The sequence below is a fragment of the Halichoerus grypus genome, chromosome 13, assembly GCF_964656455.1.
Source record: "Halichoerus grypus chromosome 13, mHalGry1.hap1.1, whole genome shotgun sequence".
NCBI lineage: Eukaryota > Metazoa > Chordata > Mammalia > Carnivora > Phocidae > Halichoerus > Halichoerus grypus.
In genome coordinates this window covers 62,332,179-62,352,735 of record NC_135724.1, presented here as the reverse complement: position 1 = coordinate 62,352,735, position 20,557 = coordinate 62,332,179, and the positions used below count along the sequence as shown (strand labels likewise).

Genomic DNA, 20,557 nt, shown 5'->3' with positions numbered 1-20,557 from the left:
AAGCCCTTCACAAGGCCTACAGGGTGAGCAGAGCCAGGGTCTGAGCCCAAGTCCTCTGTGCAGAACGTTCTTCCTCCTGCCTCGCCTGAGAAGCACGGGCTGTGGGGCTGGGAAAGGGATTGGGGCTCCTGTGGCGACCTGCCCACCTGGAAATGACACAGGAGTCTGATGACAGAGGCCCCTGGATGCCTGGCTGAGAGTTGCACAGGTCCCAGCCCAGAGAACAGCAATTGGGCACCAGGCTCTCCAGCCACACCAGCAGGGGCCCTGCTTCTGAGGGGCTCTACCGTGCAGGGACCTCTTTTCAGTAAACAAGGGTGCTCAGAGGGGGGACAGGCTCTCTTGTGGGAGCCCTGAGACATGGGGAGACCGGCATAGGACATGCCACAGACCCACACAGGGAGGGCCAAGTGGCTCCAAAGAGTGAAGCCTAAGGTGAATCCCACAGAAGTCCCAGGGAGAGGGACCCAGCAGAGTGGTTCCAACAAGCACATGTAGGGTAAACGTGCAGAATAACCATGACTTTCGATAACAAAGACTGATCAAGGGGAGGCTCCAACCCGATATTTTTAAACAGGCAGTGGTCACTGGCTAAGGGCTAGACACTTGCCATGGGCACCACAAACCTGAGGACACATTACATGATGCTTCCAACTTCTGGTGACAGAAAATGTTAGTCAAGAAATGGTTCAGGGGTGCCTGGGTGGCTCAGTTGGTTAAGCATCTGCTTTTGGCTCAGGTCGTGATCCCAGGGTCCTGGGATTGAGCCCTGTGTCGGGCTCCCTGCTCAGTGGGGAGTCTGCTTCTCCCTCTCCCTCTGCCCCTCTGCCCTGCTCGTGCACTCTCTCTCTCTCAAATGAATGAATAAATAAAATCTTAAAAAAAAAAGAAATGGTTCAGATACAAGTGAAAAATAAAGTTAACTCCTCAACCTACATTTATGTCAAAATAAATTCTAGATAGATGAAATCTTGAATGTAAAACACTAAACTAGAAATACCTCAGGAAAAGACAGGGGCGCCTTTACCTGACTAGGTGCTCTGGAAGGACAATGGAATAACTAAAAAAGGAAAACGTTCATTGAATTTCACCGTAAAATATAAAAATTTCCATCATAAACAAAAATTGAAAGACTGAGAAAGAACTTGCAGGCACACAGATGAGGGAAGAATTCATACTTTAAAATAAAGATTCCAATCAATGCCTGAGAAACACATCAAAACCCCAAAAAACCCCAGCGCGGGTCCAGTGGTCACAGAAGTGCAGCCATGCTCGGCACAGCTGTGTGGAGGCTGATGACAACGCTGCCACAGGGCAAGGCCAGGCTGGGGGAGGGGGGGCTCCCCAGGAGGTGGTAGCAGTGCTGGCATGGCTGCAATGAAGGGCACCCACAGGCCCGCACTGCCTTCTGGCTCCCTCTTCTCAGGGAGCCCTGCAATTCTCATCACCAGCTTGCAGTTCTACAGTTGGCCCCTTTCTCTGTTTGTTGCCGCCTTCTTGGCCAGGCCAGGGATTCCCCGAGGGCAGGCCTGTGCCTGATGGGGTCACAACACTCAGCGTCTGACATGGAGCTCAGCAACTGGGTACCGAACGGCTGAAGGTGAGTATGGGAGATACACAGGTGCTTGCCATCAGCCCCTATCCCAACTTAGTCCCCAGGTCTCCCCCTCCCCATCTCCCTCTTGATGTGGTCAGGGCTATACCCCAGGGTCCCCACAGAGCAGGGAGGCCCTAGCCAGGGCCCAGCTTCTCCTTCCCAGTTTGTGAAATGGTCCCAGCCCAGAGCAGAGATGGCAGGAAGAACACAGCTATTATTCCAGTGCCCATGGCAGGCAAGAATAATCAATTACCACACTCAAGAAAGACAGGACGGAAACAAAAGAGAGGCAAAGGCAGAGAGAGACACAGAGAAGACCAGAGAAAAACGGGGAGAAGACCAGGAGAAGGAGGTAGAAAGGGATAAACAGGGACAGGAAACAAGCAAGCAATGCTGGGAGACCGGGCAAGAGCAGCGGGCAGGATAAGGGAGACCCTGTGACCAGAGCTATCTTTTGGTGTCTGGCTGGTTGGCCTACCAGGAGTTAAGGGGGGTAGGGGCCAGCACCCTGCCAACCTCACCCCCAGATACCACGTCACCCATACCACAAACAATGCCACGTTCTGAGCCCTGGATGCAGCCTGAGCCTCTTCATCCCAATCCAGAGCACCGCCCCCCCCCCCCCCCCCCCCCCCCCCCCCCCGCCCAACAGCCGGCCACTGCGCTGCCTGGCCTGACCTTGATCGGCCCAGGGGTACACCGCCAGGTGGCAGCAGAGGCACAGCTACCGCCAGCCCAGCAGGCAGCTTCCCACACCCACAGTCATGTGGAATAGGGAAGAAGGAGCCAGGCCCTGTCCCTCCCTGTCCTACAGCCCTTGGCACAGAACACTGAGGTGTCTGGAGGCCTGGGGGCTCCTAGGTGTGTGGCCACTGTCTTCTCATCACACAGCATGGCACTGGCTAGGCCAGGCCGTCCACACTGGATCCTCGGGGCCACTGAGAATCCACAGGGCTGGGTTGGCCAAGCCTCCTGTAGAGACAGTGCCCGGTGGGGCAGGAGCAGATGGCTGGGCTGGGGACTGGCCACCCATACTGGAGGAACAAGAATGACCAGAGGCATTGTCTTTAGCCATCGCCACTCTATAAATGCAGCCACTGCAGCAAACTCTCACGGGCCCAGGTGCTAGCAGCACGTACTTCCCCACCACTCAGATGGACCCGGGGGACACAGGGACCACACTGCTTCCCAGCCCTGCCATACTCCCCAGGCACCATGCCTTAGTCTCGCTGGAGGAGCGACTACCAGGTAAACCTACAAACACCGGTAACACCCAGGGCCATGGGCTAGCACATGACAGTCTGTCCCCAGCTGGTAGCTCTAGTCTCCCCTGGGCAGGAGGGACCACCTGAGCTAAGAGCCAAGCTGGGTAGGCTATGCTGACACCAGATACTGCGTGGCAGGCATCCAAGTCAAGATAGGTGAAGATCAGATCCAGCCAACGTCCCAGTGTCAGCCCCACCGCAGGCTCATCCCCAGAGTGAGGCTGACCGGAAGCATACACCACCCTGGGCCATCCCTCTGTCAGCCACACCTGCCAGGCCCACCGGGACACTCTTCTGTCCTATGCAAAGAGGGGGACATCCCCAGGCCAAGCCCAGGTCACTTACCTGTCTTGAGGGAGATCAGCATGTCCCAACGCCCATCCTGCCAGTCCCAGCTCCTGCAGGGAAACCACAGGGTACCTTGTGAGAGCCACCTGCTGGGCTAAGTCCCTTCTAGATGAGGCCAGACCCCTGGTGGGGCAGTGTCATCCCTGACCCTGAGGTCATCTTGCGGCACTCCTGACATGTACCCACTCATTCGTGCACGTACTCTTATCCCCATTCGACTGGAACCGTGGTGTCTGCAGTTTATGTCGGACTACCACCGTCCCTTGTAAATGTTTCTACTGCTGTTGACTAGTCTTCGAAACTGTGACTGTTCAGCTGTAGACTGGTAATAATGTCTTCCCCATTCCAGAAGGCTGGGTGTGCTTCGTCGTGATAAACAGTACAGCAAGGAGAACTTCTGCACCAGGGTCCCACTGCCCCCCCCAACACTTGCCTAGCTCTGCTCCCCTCTCCGGGACCCCACTCCTGCCCCGTGCAACAGGCCATCTGCCTCTCCTGATGCTCCTTGGGGCCAGCCCAGAACCCGAGTCCCTGTTAGGCAGGCAGCCCAGTTCCCAGACCCTGGGACCAAAGGGCCAGAGTTATGGCTAGGTGTGCTTCACATGCAGGAGCTACAGCCCCCATGGGCTTCCTGTCTCAGCCCATGACCTAGAGGACACATTCCCTGTCACTGTATCTAGGCCTGCGGACCATGCCAGAAAGTGTTTACATTAATAAAAATGAAAAACAGGGTGGTGGGCACCTGGCTGGCTCGGTTCGTAGAGCATGCAACTCTCTTTTTTTTTTTTTAAGGTTTATTTATGTATTTGACAGAGAGAGAGAGGGAGAGAGGGAGGGACAGAACAAGCAGGGGTAGCAGGGAGGGAGAAGAAGATGCCCTGCTGAGCCGGGAGCCCAATGTGGGGCTTGACACCAGGACCCTGAGATCATGACCCGAGCCAAAAGCAGATGCTTAATTGACTGGGCCACCCAGGCACCCTAAAGAGCATGCAACTCTTCAAGCCCTGCGTCGGATGTAGAGATTACTTAAAAATAAAATCTTTAAAACCAGAAACCAAAGCCAGGGTGGCACAAAGAGGAGGGGAGGTCTGGGTCCCAAATGGAAAGCCATCTCTGGGGAGTCAGGGGTGATAGAAGCTCTCTCCCCTGGGCTCTACAGTGTTTTCCAGATCGTTCCTCTATCTAATCTTCCTTTGTGGATGTGGCATGTACGGGGGCCCTGAGGGTAGGTGTCCCTGCCTCCCAGCAGCACCTTCATCACAAGGAGGGGCTCTGAGTCACGGCGGGATCACAGGAAGTTCAGGATGCATGGGGTCAGAGGCAGGAAAGAATAGTGGCCCGAGCTAGGCAGGTGTGCGTGCGTACATGTGTATGTACTCGAGCACACTCACTCTCGTGTGTGCCTGGGAGGGCAGTCTGGGAGGGAGCCTGCCAGCCCACTGTACCCGCCCCGCCCACGCACAGGAGCCACTGTTCCTACTCTGAAGTCTGAGGCTCAGGAAGCAGCTTCACTTGCAGTGTGATGTTTCTGGGACACTTCTGGTTTTGGCTTAAGTGTTCACATAGGTTTTGTCCCACAGAGAACCACATGCCTTTCTTACCAGTCCGGACAACTGCCAACCTCCCCCTCAGTGCTAGCCCTGTGCAGAGCCTCACAAGGTGAGGGCTGTGTACCCTCGTGTCACTCTCGCTAGGTGCCTTGGATTGGCCCAACACCCCATTTTACCGGTGCGTAAACTGGGTCCAGGATTTGAACTTAGGTCTTCCTGTTTCCAGCGCCCCCACCTCAGCTGGGGATATTCGGCCACAAGAAGAACATGCTCCCTCCTTGTGGGGCTCTAGCCAGGCTAAGAGTTCCATAAACACAGAGGAGAGCGAGTAGTAGACCAGTGGGGGAGGGTATTTGCAGGGCTGCTGGGGGGGGGGCACCAAAGGCTTCCTGCAGGAGGAGGGTAGGGGAAGTGGGAGGCTCTGGGGGATGCAGGATGGTGGCAGCTTTGGGAGGCATGGGTCCCCAAGGCACCCTTGTCACAGGACACTGTATAGATGGGGGCAGGGCAGGGCCTGACAGGAGCCCTGAGGGAGTGGACAGACATGGATCTGAAGAGAAGACGAGTGACAGGATTTGTGATGAGAGTGCAGGGGGTACCTGCCTCTGGAATCCCTTCTTAGCTCCCCCTCAGGGCTGATCTGTAGGCTTTGGGGTCACTTACTTGGCCAAGGACCCCTGAGCCAGGAGCCTTGGGGCTAAGGGAGCCACCAAACCTGCATCTTATTGGGCTCCATCCCCAAATGAGGAAGGTCTGGAGAAGTGGAGCAACTCCACCTGGCTATACAAGCCTCAGCCTAACCGTGCCATGGGCCTCCCCACACTGGCATACCCCGAAAATCTGTCCAGTCTGTCCCCTCTCTTGGGAAGGCCTGCTGCATCTCCGATTGGGGCAGGAACCCAGTGGCCTGTCCTGCAAAGCCATGGACTGGTCATGTGTCCATGGCATGAGGCAGCTCCATGAGCACAAAGTGAGTCCAGAAGAGGGATGGGGCCCCAGCTGGGTGGGCTGGGCGGGGAACTTGGGGCTATGGCAGGTGATGAGGAACCCGGGTGGTGGGTGGGTGGGGCGGTGGGGGGGTCAGGCAGGTCTGTCTAGGAGCCCGTTCTGCACTCAAGCCTCACGCCTTCCTCCACCATGACACATCCTGACGTGCTCTTCCAGGCTGCTGGCCACTTTGGGTGCAACATGAAAAGGCACCCGCTTCTGTGGCACCTTCTTTCACAGATAAAGTAGAAGAGGCACAGCCTCACCCTGACAGGCTGGCTCAGAGTCCGCACCAGGACCCTTAGATGCTGGCAGGGTCAGCCTATGGAAGCCAAGGAGTCCCCTGGGGCCCAGGCCTGAAGGCGGCCTCACTCAGGGCCTGTTTTTCATTGTCCTTGCCCAAGCCTGCGCTCAATCACGCTGCCATTCAGTCCCTGGGTCTCCCCTTGCCTGAACTAAAGGTGGTGAGGGGCTCTGGGGGCTACTGAGGGGCCTTGTTCCTCTCCAGCTCTGTACCCTGGACAGGCAGTCTGGAGAAAGCAGAGCTATGGCCTCCCCACCAGGTTCCTCAGGAAGGGTCCCAGCCCTGAGGGAGGCTGGGTGGGGCCAGTCTCGCCTGCCATGGCAGTCCTGGGTGCCCTCTGGTGGCCGTACCAGCTAGTCGCCGCTTTCCTAGAGGCTGTTGGCTCCTCAAGATCCACTGGGGCAGTGGGGAAGAGCCTGACACAAGGTGGGGGAAGGGATGAGATGGGAATGAAATGGGTGTCCATCGCTCTGGGCTCATCTTCCTGACCTGTGAAATAAACCGAACTGTACAGCTGTCCCAGTCAGGAAAGCCCAATAAGGGATTCCTGACCCCATGTTCCCTCTGGTTACTCCCAATCCTGGGTCTCCTGCTGAGCAGCCCAAGACTTCATCACTATCTTGATGGAAGCTGGTGGTAAAAAAACAGATGCCTTCCCCTGACTTGAGCCACCACTGGGAAGTCCCCAGAACCCCCAATGGCCCCCTGGCAGTCCACAGGGCTTGCCCCACCCTCCCTCCCCCTGCTGAGGCCAGACCAGGTCACAGGGCAGAAGTTAGGGACTGGCTAGGACTCTAGCATGCCTAGTGTCCTTGCCCCCCAGCTGTGTGTAGCTCTTGGCTCCCCTTGAAGGTGCAGGATCCCACTCTTCATGCCCTTCAGGCCTGACTCTTGGGGTGAAGTGGGTGTGGTGAATCTATCCTGAATCTTTATGCAGCACAAACAGGGATGGAAGTACAGCCCTGCTTTCACAGAGCCTCAGAGATACAGAGACCTGAGGGGCCACCTCTGGAGGAGGCACCATGCAACCCCAACATGGCATGGGGAAGCTAACTTAGCAGGACTGAGAGCTGGCCCAGTTTACCTAGGAGGATCATGGACTGCAGGTACTTGTGTCTACGTAGAAAAGACTGGGAAGAAGAGCAGGGCAGGGGTTGGCTTGGCTGTGATCCTCCTTCCTAGGCCAGGACTAGAATCCTGAGCATAGTGAATGCTCTGTGCCCAGCCCTGCGCTGGGTGCCAGTGGACCATAGACTTGAGGGAGCAGGGGACAGACATGGTACTGTCGGTGGGACAGGACAAGGTTGGGGGAAAGGATGCGTTCCAGATTCACAGCCCTACATGCTGTGGCCAGACCCAAGGCCTGGACCACCTACTCAGGAACTACTGGCCATGGGCCCAGTATACTGTGTAGAGGGTTTTGACTGTCTCCTGTGTCCAGCACCCTTCCAGATCCGGAGATACACTGAACACAAGACAGGCAGGACCTGCTCTGGACCAGCAGACCTTTGGTGGTGGCTTGCATCTCAAGTGGAGGCAGGGGGAGGGGATGGAGGCACTCAGTCCATCCTTGGTGCATGTCCTCATGGGGACAGGTTGCCCTCACAGGCACTAAGCTGCTCATCTCCCAACCCCCTGGGTTTATAAATCCTGACTTAGTGTGTGTCCTGCACAGTAATGTAGGTGACAACTGGAACGGGTGTGAGAAAGGAGTAACCACCTGAGGTTACACTGAGAGCCTAGCCCAAAGGATGAAACACTGTTGGGGTGATTCTTTTCTCTTGTTTCTAAACATGCCTGGGTCTAGAGGGAAAACAGCCAGAGTCCCTGAGCTCCGTTTTCAGTGATACCTTACGCACAAGTTAGAAACAGTGACATGTTTTAAGTACCCAACATTTAATTAAACATTAAAATGGGAAGGCTTGGGATCTCAGGCTGCCTGCCCTGCGGCCACACCTCAACAAACCCGGCCTGAGTACCACCCCGAGTGGGGAGAACCCACCTCTGCCGGGGGCCCGGTGTCCCACCGAGGGGACCCAGGGGTGGCGGAACAGGGGGATCCCCGGTCAGGGCGGCCCCATTCAGGGCACTAGGCAGGGACTCCGGGCGGCATCCCCTCCCTCGTCCTCTAGGCGGCGGGAGCAGCGGGAGCGGGGACATCCCCTTGGCCCCGCCGTGCCCCAGCGGGTTCCAGTGGCGCGCCGCCCCAGGAAAGTTCCCCGGCCCCGCCGCCCCTGGGGCCCCTGGAAAGTTCCCGTGGCTGCCGGATCCCAGCCGCAAGGCGCCCGGCGTCGCGCAGGGCGGTCAAGTATGCGGGTTCCGGCCGCGTCTCGGCGGGGGCGCGCGGTGCGGGGCGCCCGGGCAGGCCGCGCACAAAGGGACCCGCCCCCGTGGTCCAGGGTCTCGCGCACCGCGGCGCGGGCTAGGGGCAGGTGGGGCGGAGCCCGGCTCCTTCCCCGGCCGCGATACCCGGCCAGACTTCGATTCCCCGCTCAGGAGGCCACCTAGACGCCGGCCCCTGCTGGACCGCAACCTGGATCCCGTCCGGGACCTCTGGCCTCGTCCCAATCCCGGCCTCGACCTCCGGACCCCGCCCCCCGGCCTGAGCCTACCTGAAGCGCGGCGTGGGCGGCCCCGCAGCGTGGCCCCCGCCCCCAGACGGGCGTCCCCGGGTCTCTCGGCGCACCCGGCGCGGCGTCCCCAGGGCGCGGCGGGGTTAGCGGTCCGCGGGGCCTCAACTTGGGCCGGTGCGGAGGCGGACCCCTCCCGGGCCCAGCGTGCAGCCCCGGGGCCAACCCTCCCCGCCCCTCGCGCGGCCCGTGCGCAAAGCGGGTCTGGCCGGCTACGCGACCCTCCGCCCCGCCCCATCCGAACGCGAATTTTCCCATTGGTCGGGAGACCCAGGGCGGCCCGGCAACCGGCGCCGATTGGACGGGCGCTGGGAGACGCCGGCTTGCCATTGGGCTCCCGGGGTGTCCGTCCCGGACGACGACCGGCCCCTTCGTGGAGTGGCCGAGGCCCCGGCACCTGCCGGGACCGCTGCGGCGCGGCGGGGGCCTCGGGCCCCCACCCCCTCGGCCGCGTTCGAGGACGTCCCCAGACCGTCCGGCCCCGAGCGGGGATGGGCAGGCCCCGCGCCCCTTCCCGGGACTCCAGCCTGGCTGCCTCCATCACTGCCCCTAGCTCACTGGGATCCTTCTCAGGCGTCAGCTGTTCGCCCGGTTGCTGCGCGCCGCGCCCTCCTGTCAATATCTAATTGTGTTCTTCACACAATCCGCGAGGGAGAGTTCTGCCGCCTTCCCATTTTACAGATGGGAAATTGAAGCTCAGAAAGGTTCTCACTTGCTTTAGGTCTCCGGGACTGAAACCTAGTCCGTTACACTCCCGGGCCTGGGGCTTCTTTCTCCCTCGTCGCCCCGGGGTCCTCACAGAGAGGCGGGGCTCAGAGACCTTGGCTCAGCGAGGCTGGATAGGGAGCCGTGTTTCTGAGGGCAGAAAGGGCCTTTCGGTGAAATAGAGGTTTTCTCCGCCACCAGGCCTGAATCTCCGGACACCTTGGCTCAGCCCACCCTGCAGGACTGCCACAGGACTGCCGTCCCTCATCTCCTCCAAATCACCACAGTCAGGGCCTGGGAGGGGGTGGGGGAGGAGTTTGTGTGTTTATCACCACCTCCTCTTCCTGGTGTCCCATTTCCTCCACCCTACCTGGGATCTTGGAGGAAACCTGTGGGGGTGCAACCACCTGAGTAGAGTTTCGCACAGGTTGCATTTTTCTGCCAGGTGGAGAGCGGCCACCTGGTCCCTGCAGTGACACAAGGCACACATATATGACCACAAATGGGACCATGATCCTTGGCCAGCTCCACTTAACTTTGTGGTGTGTGGGGGGGGGCGCACCAGTGGGAGTGCTGCCCAGTGGGGCTTATTTCAGGGGGTTCAGGAGATGATGGCCCCTTGGCCAGTGACTCTGGCTCATGCTTAGTTCTAAGTCTTTCCTACCCTGGTTGCACCTGGAGATGACCAGATTCTCAGCCCACCATATTCCCCATGTCCACCCAGGGAGTCACAGGCCCATGACAGCGCTAATGGAGAGACCAGACATTCATGTCTTATCCACCCACATCAGGGGTCCAGAGTGTTCACACCATAGTTGCTTGCTCGGAACAAAGAAAGTGAAGTGCTGTAGGGCTAGAACTCACCATTGGTACCACCATTGGGTCCCCCCTGTGGTACCTGGCGCACATAGCAAATCCACCCTAGCCTTTTGGAGCCAGGCTGCCACCACCAGTCAATTGGAGTTGGCACTTGAGATGAGAGCCATTTGACACTCTGGCATAGTGATGTTGCTTGCGGCTCTGGGCAGATGGAACGCAGTGTCCTTCTTTGGAACACAGGGGACCCTATGAGCAAGATAGCTGTTGTCCTGTGGAGCTGCACCATTGGTGACATTCTGAGCCAGCGGCTGTGTGGGCTGAGGGGTTCTCTTCCCTCCATTAGGAGTGGATCTCATTAGTCCAACTGTCCCAACAGATTTCTCCAGGGGCATTGGACCCTGGTCTTCCTGGAGCCCTATTCTCATAGTGAGCTTGTGGTCCAGCATCATCCCTTCCCCCACACTTGCTGATAGTGGCAGGAGGAGCCAGACAGACCTCTGGTGAGAGAGCAAAAGGAGAATTGTGCTCCAGAATTGGCCTAGGTGAGGACTGCCTCTCCACCCCCCACTCCAGGCAGGATTCTGTCCCCCAGGCTGGATCACTAGCCACATACAGAAGAGTAGGGTGGACAGTATCAGTTCCAAGAGGACTCAAGGCCACTCTCTGGCAGTGGGCCCACCATGACCCAGGCTGTAGGTAGGGGTCAGGAACAGGGAACCCCTACAGTGTGACCAGTGGCACAGGGACCAGTAACCTAGTCTCTTCCCTCTCTCCCACCCTCTCCACCCAGCTGCGGGACAGTTCTGTGGGGACATCCCTGGGACATGTGAGCAAAGCTATAGGGACAAAAAGGTTTTAGCTGGAGGTCAGGAAGAACTTCTCAACAGCAGCAAATGTTCAGAGACCAGAAGGGTGATCAAATAAGGCAGTAAGCTCCCCAACTAAGGATGTGTGAACTCTTTGCAGCCCTGAGACCCCAGGGGTCAGCTTCCCACCCCGACCCATCTTATCTGGTCTTATCTGCTCCCTAGCACTGAATGTTGTTAATTGGAGTCAGCGGAGACAAAGACTATCAGAGTACCTGACATGGCTCCATCCAGATGGGGAGAGTATAGCTAGAAGTGGGGCTGGCCCAGGGCCATATGCTTCTGTGGCAGACCAGGATTTGAACCTCTGTCCAACCCATGCATGACTGCATTCCTCTTTGCTAGCAACAGGAAAGCACCATTCTGTGTCCCACTCCCCTGAGGCATGTTGCCCAGTGGTTTGGGGCAGACCACTTTGCAACTGCTGCCTTGTACCCCAGGGCGTGGTCACACATGTCTAAGCCCCAAGTCTTCTTTTTTTTTTTTTAAGATTTTATTTTATTTATTTGAGAGAGAGAGGGAGCATGAGAGGGGGAAGGGTCAGAAGGAGAAGCAGGCTCCCCGATGAGCAGGGAGCCCAACGTGGGACTCGATCCCAGGACTCCAGGATCATGACCTGAGCCGAAGGCAGTCGCTTAACCAACTGAGCCACCCAGGTGCCCCTCCCCAAGTCTTCTTATTTAGCACTATCACCTCTCAGGTGGACTGAAAGGTCTGGCTGCCCAGAGGGAAATCACTGGCACCAGCCCAGGAGGATTCTGCTGCTGGATGGTGGGAGGAAGGACCATGCATCAAGTTGAGTCTGCTGCCTGCTGGCCATAAGTCCTTGGATATCTGGAGTCCTCAGTTTCCATGTCTGTAAAGGGCTCCTATTGGGTTCCAGGAGGAACACAGAAAAAATGGCAAGAGAATTGGGTGGAATAGGCATTTGGGTGTGTCAGGGAGTTTTAGGATCCACTCTTGCCTTTGTTGATCACCAGTCAGACCCTTTCCTTCTCTAAACCCGTTTTCCACAGGGCATCAGTGCTCTGAGTCAGGATCAGGACAGTAGGTTTTCACACAGGACTGTGGATTTAATCCAGCCACTGCCACTTGCTATCCTTTTTTTAAGTGGTGTAACTGCTCTGAGCTTCAGTGTTTGCATCTGTAAAATAGGGGGAATGACACCTGTGGACTGGGACCCTGGGTTTGGAGTGCTTAGCACATTGTTATTATCCTTAATGTAACTGTCATCCTTGTCCTAGTTTGCTGAGCGCCCACTTTGGAGTAGGCCCTGGGCCCTGGGCCTCTGACTCTCCACTTTCCCTGCACTTAGGCCCTAGACACGGCCTAGAGGACACCGAAGGCAGGGAGCCCAGCAACTGCCTCTGTCCTGTTGAACGGCCCCCAGTCAGTGCCCCTTCCCGCCCTTTTGCTCACTTGCTCACGCATTACAGCTGAGGGTGGGCCAACCCTTCCTCCTAGGGCCTGGATCTGCAAAACAGCGACCAAGTGGGCTCAAAGGCCACAGTGGCTGGGTGGGTCTGGAGTACCCGGTCCAGGGTCTGTCCCGAGTGTGGCAGGATTGCGGGGGGTAGGGGTGGTAGTGGGGGTTGGTGCAAAGGCCAGAGTAGCAGAAGCTGAACCGAACTGGGCGCCATAAAGAAAAGGGAGGGATGGCCAGGTCTAGAGCCAGTGGGTGTGGAACAGGACCCAGCCTGAGGGGCGGGTCCGGAAGTGGGCATCCCCCTATCGCTCCCAGAGAAGGCCCCCAGGTGGTCTGGTGACCTATGGCCCCTGGAGTTCAGACCGCGGCCCTCATGGGTCCACGAAGGCATGCCCTTGGGGCGGCAGCAAGCGGCAGCGATCTCCCACGGGCGTCCACCGGCGTGGGGAGCCGAGAAGCCTGGGAAAGCCGCGGGGGTCACGAGACCCCCAGACGCCCCCGCAGCCCCGAGGCTTGGCGCAGCCCTGGGGGCGGAGCGCCGGGAGGGCTGCAGCCCCCGAGTGACAGCGCGCCCAGCCAACGGTGCTCGGGGTCGCGGCGTGCCGCCCCGCCCCTGGCGGCGCAGCCCAATGGCGAGCGCTCAGAGGGTGCGGGGGCGGGGCCTGGGCGGTGGCGGTGGCGCGCGGGCGCGGCACCCGGAAGTCGGCGGCGGCGGAGGCGGTGAGTGTGCGGCTGGCGGCCCGGGCGGCGGATTCCTTGCCCTGAAGGGTCGGCCCGGGACCCGGGGCGCGGGGCTCCGGGGGGCGTGGGTAGGGAGGGGAAGGACAGGGCCGCAACTCCCCACCCTGCCTGTTTCCCTTTCCCGAGGCGTGGAATGGAAATCCTACGGCTGGGTCCGGAGAGACCAAACTGACCCCGACGAAGCGCTACTCGAAGGCGTTTACAGTGATCCCCGACAGATTGGGAAGCAGGGTCCATTGGCAGGCCGGGCCGGTCTCGCTGCGGGGAAGCAGAGACTAGCGGGGCCGGGAGCTGCGTGGTCGCCGCAGGGTGGGTGGGCTAGGGCCTCAGACAGTTCTGAAGCCCTGAGTCACGGTGCCACCACCCTGTGGCCTGTTGCGGGGCAGCCGGGTGACAGCTGATGTTTGTCTCAGTAGGCAGCAAGTGCTGGGTCATGCCTGCGCTTGGACACGCCTTTTCTGGGGTGGCTCAGTTAGTCAGACCATCCGCCCAGGGTATCAGGGGTGGGGGCTGGGCAGGGTTGCGCCCGGGGCAAGGGCTGGCCCTGGTGCTTGGCTTTAAGACCCCCTTCCCTGACCCCAGCGGTGTCAGGTGCTCCATGGCCTCCCTCAGGGCCACAGCTTTAGAGTGAGCCTTCTGCCCTTGCACTAGTCCGTGAGCCTCAGCCCTTTTCCTCCAGCAGGGATATCACATGCTGGGCTCAGGCCTGGCCTGGCGTCCTGCTCCCAACCTGCTGACTGCTGTTTTGCTGCTGCTGTTTGGGCTCAGAGCTTTCTTCCATGAGGCAGATGTGACATGATGGCAGCTATAAGGGGTGGCTGCAGCTGGTAGCACTTTGGAAATGCTTTCTCGAACTTGCTTGTTAATCCTCTGGGTAACCTTTTTGGGCAAATGTTCATTGGTTGGCTGCTGTCCACGGTGAAGAAAACTCAGGCTGAGGGGCAAGTGGTGTTCCCAAGGTCACTCAGAGCCAGGGCCAGGTCCCAGTGCCTCCTCTCCACCTGGGCCACTGTCTTAGGATCCTGCCTGCTTTGGGTGAGCTGGCTGGTGAGGTGGAGGCAGGAGGACACAGCAGAGCTTCTGTCCCCTCCTCTCCAGGATCCTAGTGCTCCCGTCTGGTGGGTGGGCTGCCCTGGTGCCCCCACCTTATCTGGCCTTTGACTACTAGCGCCAGTCCTGTGCCTTCATGTTCCTGGCATGTCCACAGACTGCGGGCCACTTAGACTGTCCACTGCTGCTGCCACTGTTTGCTCTGATGTGTGGTGACAACAGCCTTCCCTGAATGAAGGAAACAGGCTGTCAATTCTGCCCCGGCTGCCCAGCCCCTGCACTGTTATGCTTGCCTCATGATTCTTTTGTGACCTCGTTCTGTGGGCTTTTTGATCGTGTTTCACCGTGGATGTAACTGTGTGTGGTGTCTTGGGGCTTCGCTCCCGTGCCTGGCTTCTGTATTAGAGGGTGAAGCTCTCTGTAGGCAGCCCTGGTGCCTGCCCGCACAGGAAGTGTGCCTGTTACTCCTGAGGACTTCCGTGGAGAAACGAGGGGCCTCCAGAGCATGCCTGGAGATAAACGGCCCGCGGCAGGGAGGCTGGGAGGACTTTTAAAAGTGGTGGCACACTTGTCATTGACGCTCCAGATGTGCAGGAACTGGGTCCATCCTTTGGCGACATGGCAGTGTGTGAGGGCATCACCGTTGCATCTGGCATTTGTTGGTCCAGACCATGGGGTTGGGTGATGGGCTCCATAAAAACAAGGTCGTCTTTCCAGGTTATCATTGCAGTTTTTTTTAAAGATTTAATTTACTTATTTGACAGAGAGAGACACAGGGAGAGAAGGAACACAAGCAGGGGGAACGGGAGAGGGAGAAGCAGGGAGCCCAATGCGGGGCTCGATCCCAGGACCCTGAGATCATGACCTGAGCTGAAGGCAGACACTTTGACAACTGAGTCACCCAGGCGCCCCTTTTTTTTTCTTTAACTTTGTTTTTTAGATTTGCAAAAATGATACATGTGCGCTTAAAAGTAAAAAAGGCCGTCCACCATCTCTTGATGGCTCCTGACACTCAGGGTACATCCTCGTTGGAATACTCCGTTGTCTTTTATTAAGCATGGGGGCTGCAGGGGTCACTGTGAGGCTGGGCTGGCCCCTGGCTTGTGGGGAAGCCAGGAGGGGCTAAGGTAGAGGGGCTGCCCTATGTCCACGGCTTTCTGTAATGCTCATTCTTCCCCTCATTTGTGTTGCTCCTTTGAACTGCAGGGACAGTGACACTTGGTGTGGAGTTGAATTAGTGCTCTCCAAACATCGTGGAGATCTCAGAAGAGAATATCGCTGTAGAAAATTTGTCATGGTGAAATGCCACTTGGTCAAAATGACAAAACACAGATTGTAGAATCCTCAGTTGCTGAGCTGGGAGGAGGGTGGGGAGTTGCAGTGGGCCGGCTGCTCAGAATATTTACAGACGTCAGGGCTTTCTCAGCCAAGGCCCCCGAACAGCACAGCGACACTGTGTTCCCATGTGTGTTTACCTCCTTTGCTGGCAGCTGCTGGGAGGACATTCTGCCTCATGCGAAAAGAGCAGTGCATGCTTCCCAGCTCCTAGCCTGGGGGCTGCCACAGTGATCGCACAGGCTGTGCTGGGTGAGGCTGGGGTGTCTGGCTCCTCAGCCCTGTCATGTGAAGCCCGAGGGCCCCTGTCCTCTGCATGGCCCCTCAAGACCAGATAGACAGGCTGGCTAGCCTTGAAAATATATCCCTAAATGTGCAAAGTGCTTGGAGCTGCAGATTGTCTGGTCCAGGTAACCTCTGTTCAGAGCCTTCATGTGCACAGCCAGCCGGTGGGAGATGGATGTGATGTGAACCAGGAGCCTCACTTTCCGGGTGTCTAGGCCCCCTTGGCTCTGTGTGGAGGCCACAATAGCTCCCCATTCATTCGTGTGCATCCCTGTCATTCTTTGCTGCATTCTGACCTGGCATGTTTCTCCTCCACTGAGAGGCCTGTTTGCCTTTTCAATTGACCAAAGAAAGTGCTCCCACCGAGGGTGCAGCCCCCCTGCCCCTGGCACCCCAGTTGTCAGGTGTGGTTTTGCTCTCTGCTCAGGTGCTGGTGACATTATGCAGAACTCTACAAGAGCCCTGGCTTTGCTTTGAAGGGTTGGCACCAGGGCTGAGTGCACTTTTGCCCAGTCTCGCATGGACAGCGTCTCGCATGGACAGCGTCTTTTTCGGCCTTTCTTTCCGCCCTACGCCGGCCTGCCCGTAAGAGTGCACATGAAGCATGCCTGCTGTTAGCGTGCATGTGTTTTAAATGTCCAGCTCCATGGCTTGTACAGGGAGCCCAGCCACACCACTAGCATCCGTACCAAGAAGGTGTGCCAGCACCCGGATGTCCTGTATTGTTCCCCAGACCAGGTGGCCCTGCCCTGATTTCTGCCCTCAGGGATGAGTTTTGCTTATTTCTGGCTTGGGTACAAATGCTGAGGTGGTGTGCCGTCTCTGCCGTGGGGTTGCTGGGGAGCCGGGGCTCACTCAAGACTCACCTGCTTGCGGCGCTTCATGCTCAGTGCTGGGTGTGACGGGCAGTGGTGGTGGCCCAGCACGATTCATTAGACTTTTAGAAGATTCTATGACTAGCCAAGAGGGAGACTTGTCCTTCAGATACCAGAGCATGTGCTGAAGCCGAGAGGCCTGCTGAGTGTGCCGGACCCCTGTGGAGCCTGGTGACTGGGTGTCCAGGGTATGGCTGAGGTGGGACAGACCTGACGCCTGGCACCTGGGAAGCAAGGGGTACCTCACCACCCACCGGAGCAGGGCACGGGCTGACTAAGCCAAAATACAACCATACAAAGAAGGCAAGGGAAAGGGGCTTTCGCTTTGGGGCAGGGAGGGTGGCCGCTATGCGGGAGCAATGGGAAAACTTGTGGTGAAGGAACAGACTGTTCCCGGTAGGCAGTGCCCCAGGCAAGGCTGCAGGACAGGGCAGGCGTGGGAGGAAGTATCAGCAGCTTGTGGATCAGACAGGCCGTGAGCCTGCCCACACCACGTGCACCGCACTACGGATCAGTGCAGCAAAAGCCCAGGATTCAATACCCAAATCGGTGATTCGTGGACACAGACAGGCAGGAGTCTGTAAGATGCGCAGCCCCTGGGAGTTGCCAGTGTAACCATGGTGAGAGTGTTTCCTGCCACCCCGAGGAGGGCAGCAGCGGCAGGTTGTGGTGCTGGCGGGACGCCCCTTTGCCCAGCCACTGGTACCTGTACTGGATGTTTGGAGGGAGTTGGGCCAGGTCTGCTCACCTAAGAGCATCATCCTCTGACCAGCCATTCTGCCCCTCTCCGTCTCTGTCCTAGGAAGGTCCTCAGCCCATTTGCAGAGCATGTGCTCCCACAGGAGCTGCTGGTTGTGGCCACAGGAGGCGTGGAGCCTTGGGCTGGGGATGGACGAGTGGGCAGCGGGTGTGGGAGGACGGGTGGGCTGGGAGGAAGGGAAGGGGGCAGGCCTTGGTGCAAATGCTGGAGGAGATGGTGCTGGTTGGTGTGGAGTGGGTGGCCAGCACAGTTGGTGCGTGATGCCCATTAGCCCCCAGGCAGGGTGGGCCAGCAGCTGGGTGGCATCTGGAGTGTACAAGAGGGAGATGGGGGTTGGTGACCACCCCCAACAGTGCTGAGATCTCCCCGTCCCCTGACCAGGTCCTCCCCCGTCTGGGCTAGCGGTGACAGTGAGGTCCGGTCAGCGTGGCCCTTGGGCCCCACTTGCCTATTCTACCAGTGAGCCTCTGTGAAGTTGCAGACCTGCCCTCCTTGGCAGCGGAAGCAGATCCTCACCATTGGTCCATCCAGGTGCCAGGCCTTGTCCCCACACGGTGCTGACCTGAGCCACGGCAGCCATCACCGCATCTCTTGGCACGTGGCTCTGACCACGGGCTGGTCTGCCTGCCTGCTTGAGTCATTTCCTTGTCATGCTCTTGTTAGATGCCGTGTGGACTGAGGTTTGGGGCTTGACTCAAGTGAAGAGCCTGGATATTCTGAAAGAGGGAGTGTACTTGGCTGCACTTGGCTGTTAGGACAGCCCTGTTGGTTCCTCTGGAAGACAGGTGAGGAAGGAGTCCCCGGCTGGAGAGGGCAGGTTTCAGAGGCAGCAGGGTGAGCAGGCAGGATGGAACATGCAGAGAACTCTCGAAAGCCTTATCAGCAGATGGGCTGGGAGTGCCTGGAAAGCTTCCGTGCCCATGCTGAGACTGACTGCCGGACTCATGACCCATTCTTCCAGTTTTGCATTACCAGGTGGTTAGAGCAGGGGAAGGCAGAAGTTGGGATCTGGGAAGACTTCCTCTGGCTTACTCAGAGAGAAGAAAGGGGAAGCCCGTGGCTTTGGTTTGAAGGGAACTTTTTGCTTTTGCCTCACACCTCGTAGGTCCTTCCGGCTGGGGCTCAGGTGTGCCCAGGGACTGTAGGTGTGTGCAGGGAGTGTAGGCCCTGGGCCGCACAGGTGGTTACCCTGGATCCGCCCGGGCTCCCCGTGCAAGGACTTGGCAGAGGTGCATGCTCAGGCTCGGGGAGGCCACCCCAGGGGACGCAGGGCTTCCTTCCACAGTGTGTCCTGGGCAGGCCAAGGACACAGCGGGCATCCCAGGCTGAGTGCGCAGGTGTGAGGTGTGGTGTGGGTGTGCTGCTCTCATCCGTGCATGTACAGCCTCGTGCACCTGCTCAGCCTGAGTCACAGTCCCTGGGTTGGGGGCCTTTGTCGGATGCCATCAGAGAGAACATGCTTCAGAGCTGCAGCCTTTCTGTTCCCCACAGGACTTCATGCGGGCCCTGTTCAATTCCAGAAACGTCCTGGGTAGTTTCTTTTTTACAACAGAGTCGTCACTGGGTCACGGAGGTCAGCTTTTTATGTGAAATCTTGGTTGTGACAAGGATTGCCTGGTTGTCGTGTGCAGCTACGAGAGACTGTGTGAGTTCTGGAATGTGGCGTCGCTAGGAAGCTGTGGTGGATGCTCCAGAGGCTGGGAGCTTGAGCGACTGACTGCTGTTGCCGCCTTCTCAGCAGTGGGGCCCAGCCCCCTGGTTTTCTTTATGGAATAGTCCAGGCCATGGTAAGCACCTCTTCGGGTACACACAGCGTGAAATGATATGCGCCCCCCGCCCTCAGCCACTGTGCCATGCAGGTGTTTTGGGCACTCGTCAGGACGGTCGGCCACGTCATAGGCTCCATTTTCCAGCCCCATTGCTCGCATGGCTTCCCCTCCTTGGTCTGGGCCACTGTCCGGGGTCTTCCATCCCTGTGGGCAGCTCCAAGGCCCGGCTGCACCCTTGAGGTTGTGGCATTTGTGAGACAGCACCCCCGGTGGGACCACGTGTGGACATGGTGATGTTTTGTCACCTATCACCGGCTTTCCCAGGGTCGAGCGCTGAGAGAACAGTGAGGTCACCAGGGCCACTGCAGTGGGCATGTTGGCTTCTTAGCGTTTCCACAATGGCGCCGGGGGCAGTGGTTTGTGGATGTGCCAGGGCGGTGTCGGGGTGCAGTGCTGGGGGTATCCTGGCCTTCTGGGGGGCTGCTGGGAGCAGATGCAGGGTCGGGAGGCCCACTTGGTTCCAGCAGCCACAGGTGCCTGCTCCTTCGCTCTGAGTGCAGCCAGCAGGCACCCCCCACAAGCGCATTGCCGAAGCTCCCGGGGAGAGGGGAATCACCCCTGTGAAGCGCCTGGCATGGGAAAGTTTTCCCCAGCCGGCCTGTCCTCTGCTCTGTGACAGCGAGGGCCCGGCCTTCTCTGGGTCTGTGTGTCACCCTCCCAGAGAGCCAGATTCTGTGGCACCTGCCTTTTCGGCGGGGTATTCTTTTTTTTTTTTTAATTTTTTTTTGTTGTTATGTTAATCCCCATACATTACATCATTAGTTTTAGATACAGTGTTCCATGATTCATTGTTTGTGCATAACACCCAGTGCTCCATGCAGAATGTGCCCTCCTCAATACCCATCACCAGGCTAACCCATCCTCCCACCCCCCTCCCCTCTAGAACCCTCAGTTTGTTTTTCAGAGTCCATCGTCTCTCATGGTTCTTCTCCCCCTCCGATTTCCCCCCCTTCATTCTTCCCCTCCTGCTACATTCTTCTTCTTCTTTTTTTCTTTCTTAACATATATTGCATTATTTGTTTCAGAGGTACAGATCTGAGATTCAACAGTCTTGCACAATTCACAGCGCTTACCAGAACACATACCCTCCCCAGTGTCCATCACCCAGTCACCCCATCCCTCCCACCCCACCCCCCACTCCAGCAACCCTCAGTTTGTTTCCTGAGATTAAGAATTCCTCATATC

The 20,557-nt window shown here is 58.1% G+C and overlaps 2 protein-coding genes across 8 annotated transcripts in view; one reads left to right on the top strand and one right to left on the bottom strand.

Moving 5' to 3' along the window:
• Positions 1–8,859, bottom strand: part of ARVCF (ARVCF delta catenin family member) — a 50,614-nt gene extending 41,755 nt beyond the window's left edge. For 2 of the 5 annotated variants that reach the window (XM_078060618.1, XM_078060619.1), the window contains exons 1-2: positions 8,664–8,858; positions 3,208–3,260 (exon numbers count right to left, since the gene is read on the bottom strand). The gene's annotated coding sequence lies outside the window, so the exon portion shown is untranslated. Of the gene's footprint in view, positions 1–3,207; positions 3,261–8,663 lie in introns of all 5 variants that reach the window. The other 3 variants (XM_036104205.2, XM_036104206.2, XM_078060620.1) reach the window with 2 other exon arrangements.
• Positions 8,860–13,086: 4,227 nt separating this feature from the next.
• The window catches only part of TANGO2 (transport and golgi organization 2 homolog), a 39,059-nt gene continuing 31,588 nt past the window's right edge, over positions 13,087–20,557 (top strand). Inside the window, exon 1 of one of the 3 annotated variants that reach the window (XM_036104197.2) lies at positions 13,087–13,217. The gene's annotated coding sequence lies outside the window, so the exon portion shown is untranslated. Of the gene's footprint in view, positions 13,218–13,345; positions 13,548–19,174; positions 19,331–20,557 lie in introns of those variants that run through there. The other 2 variants (XM_036104199.2, XM_036104198.2) reach the window with 2 other exon arrangements.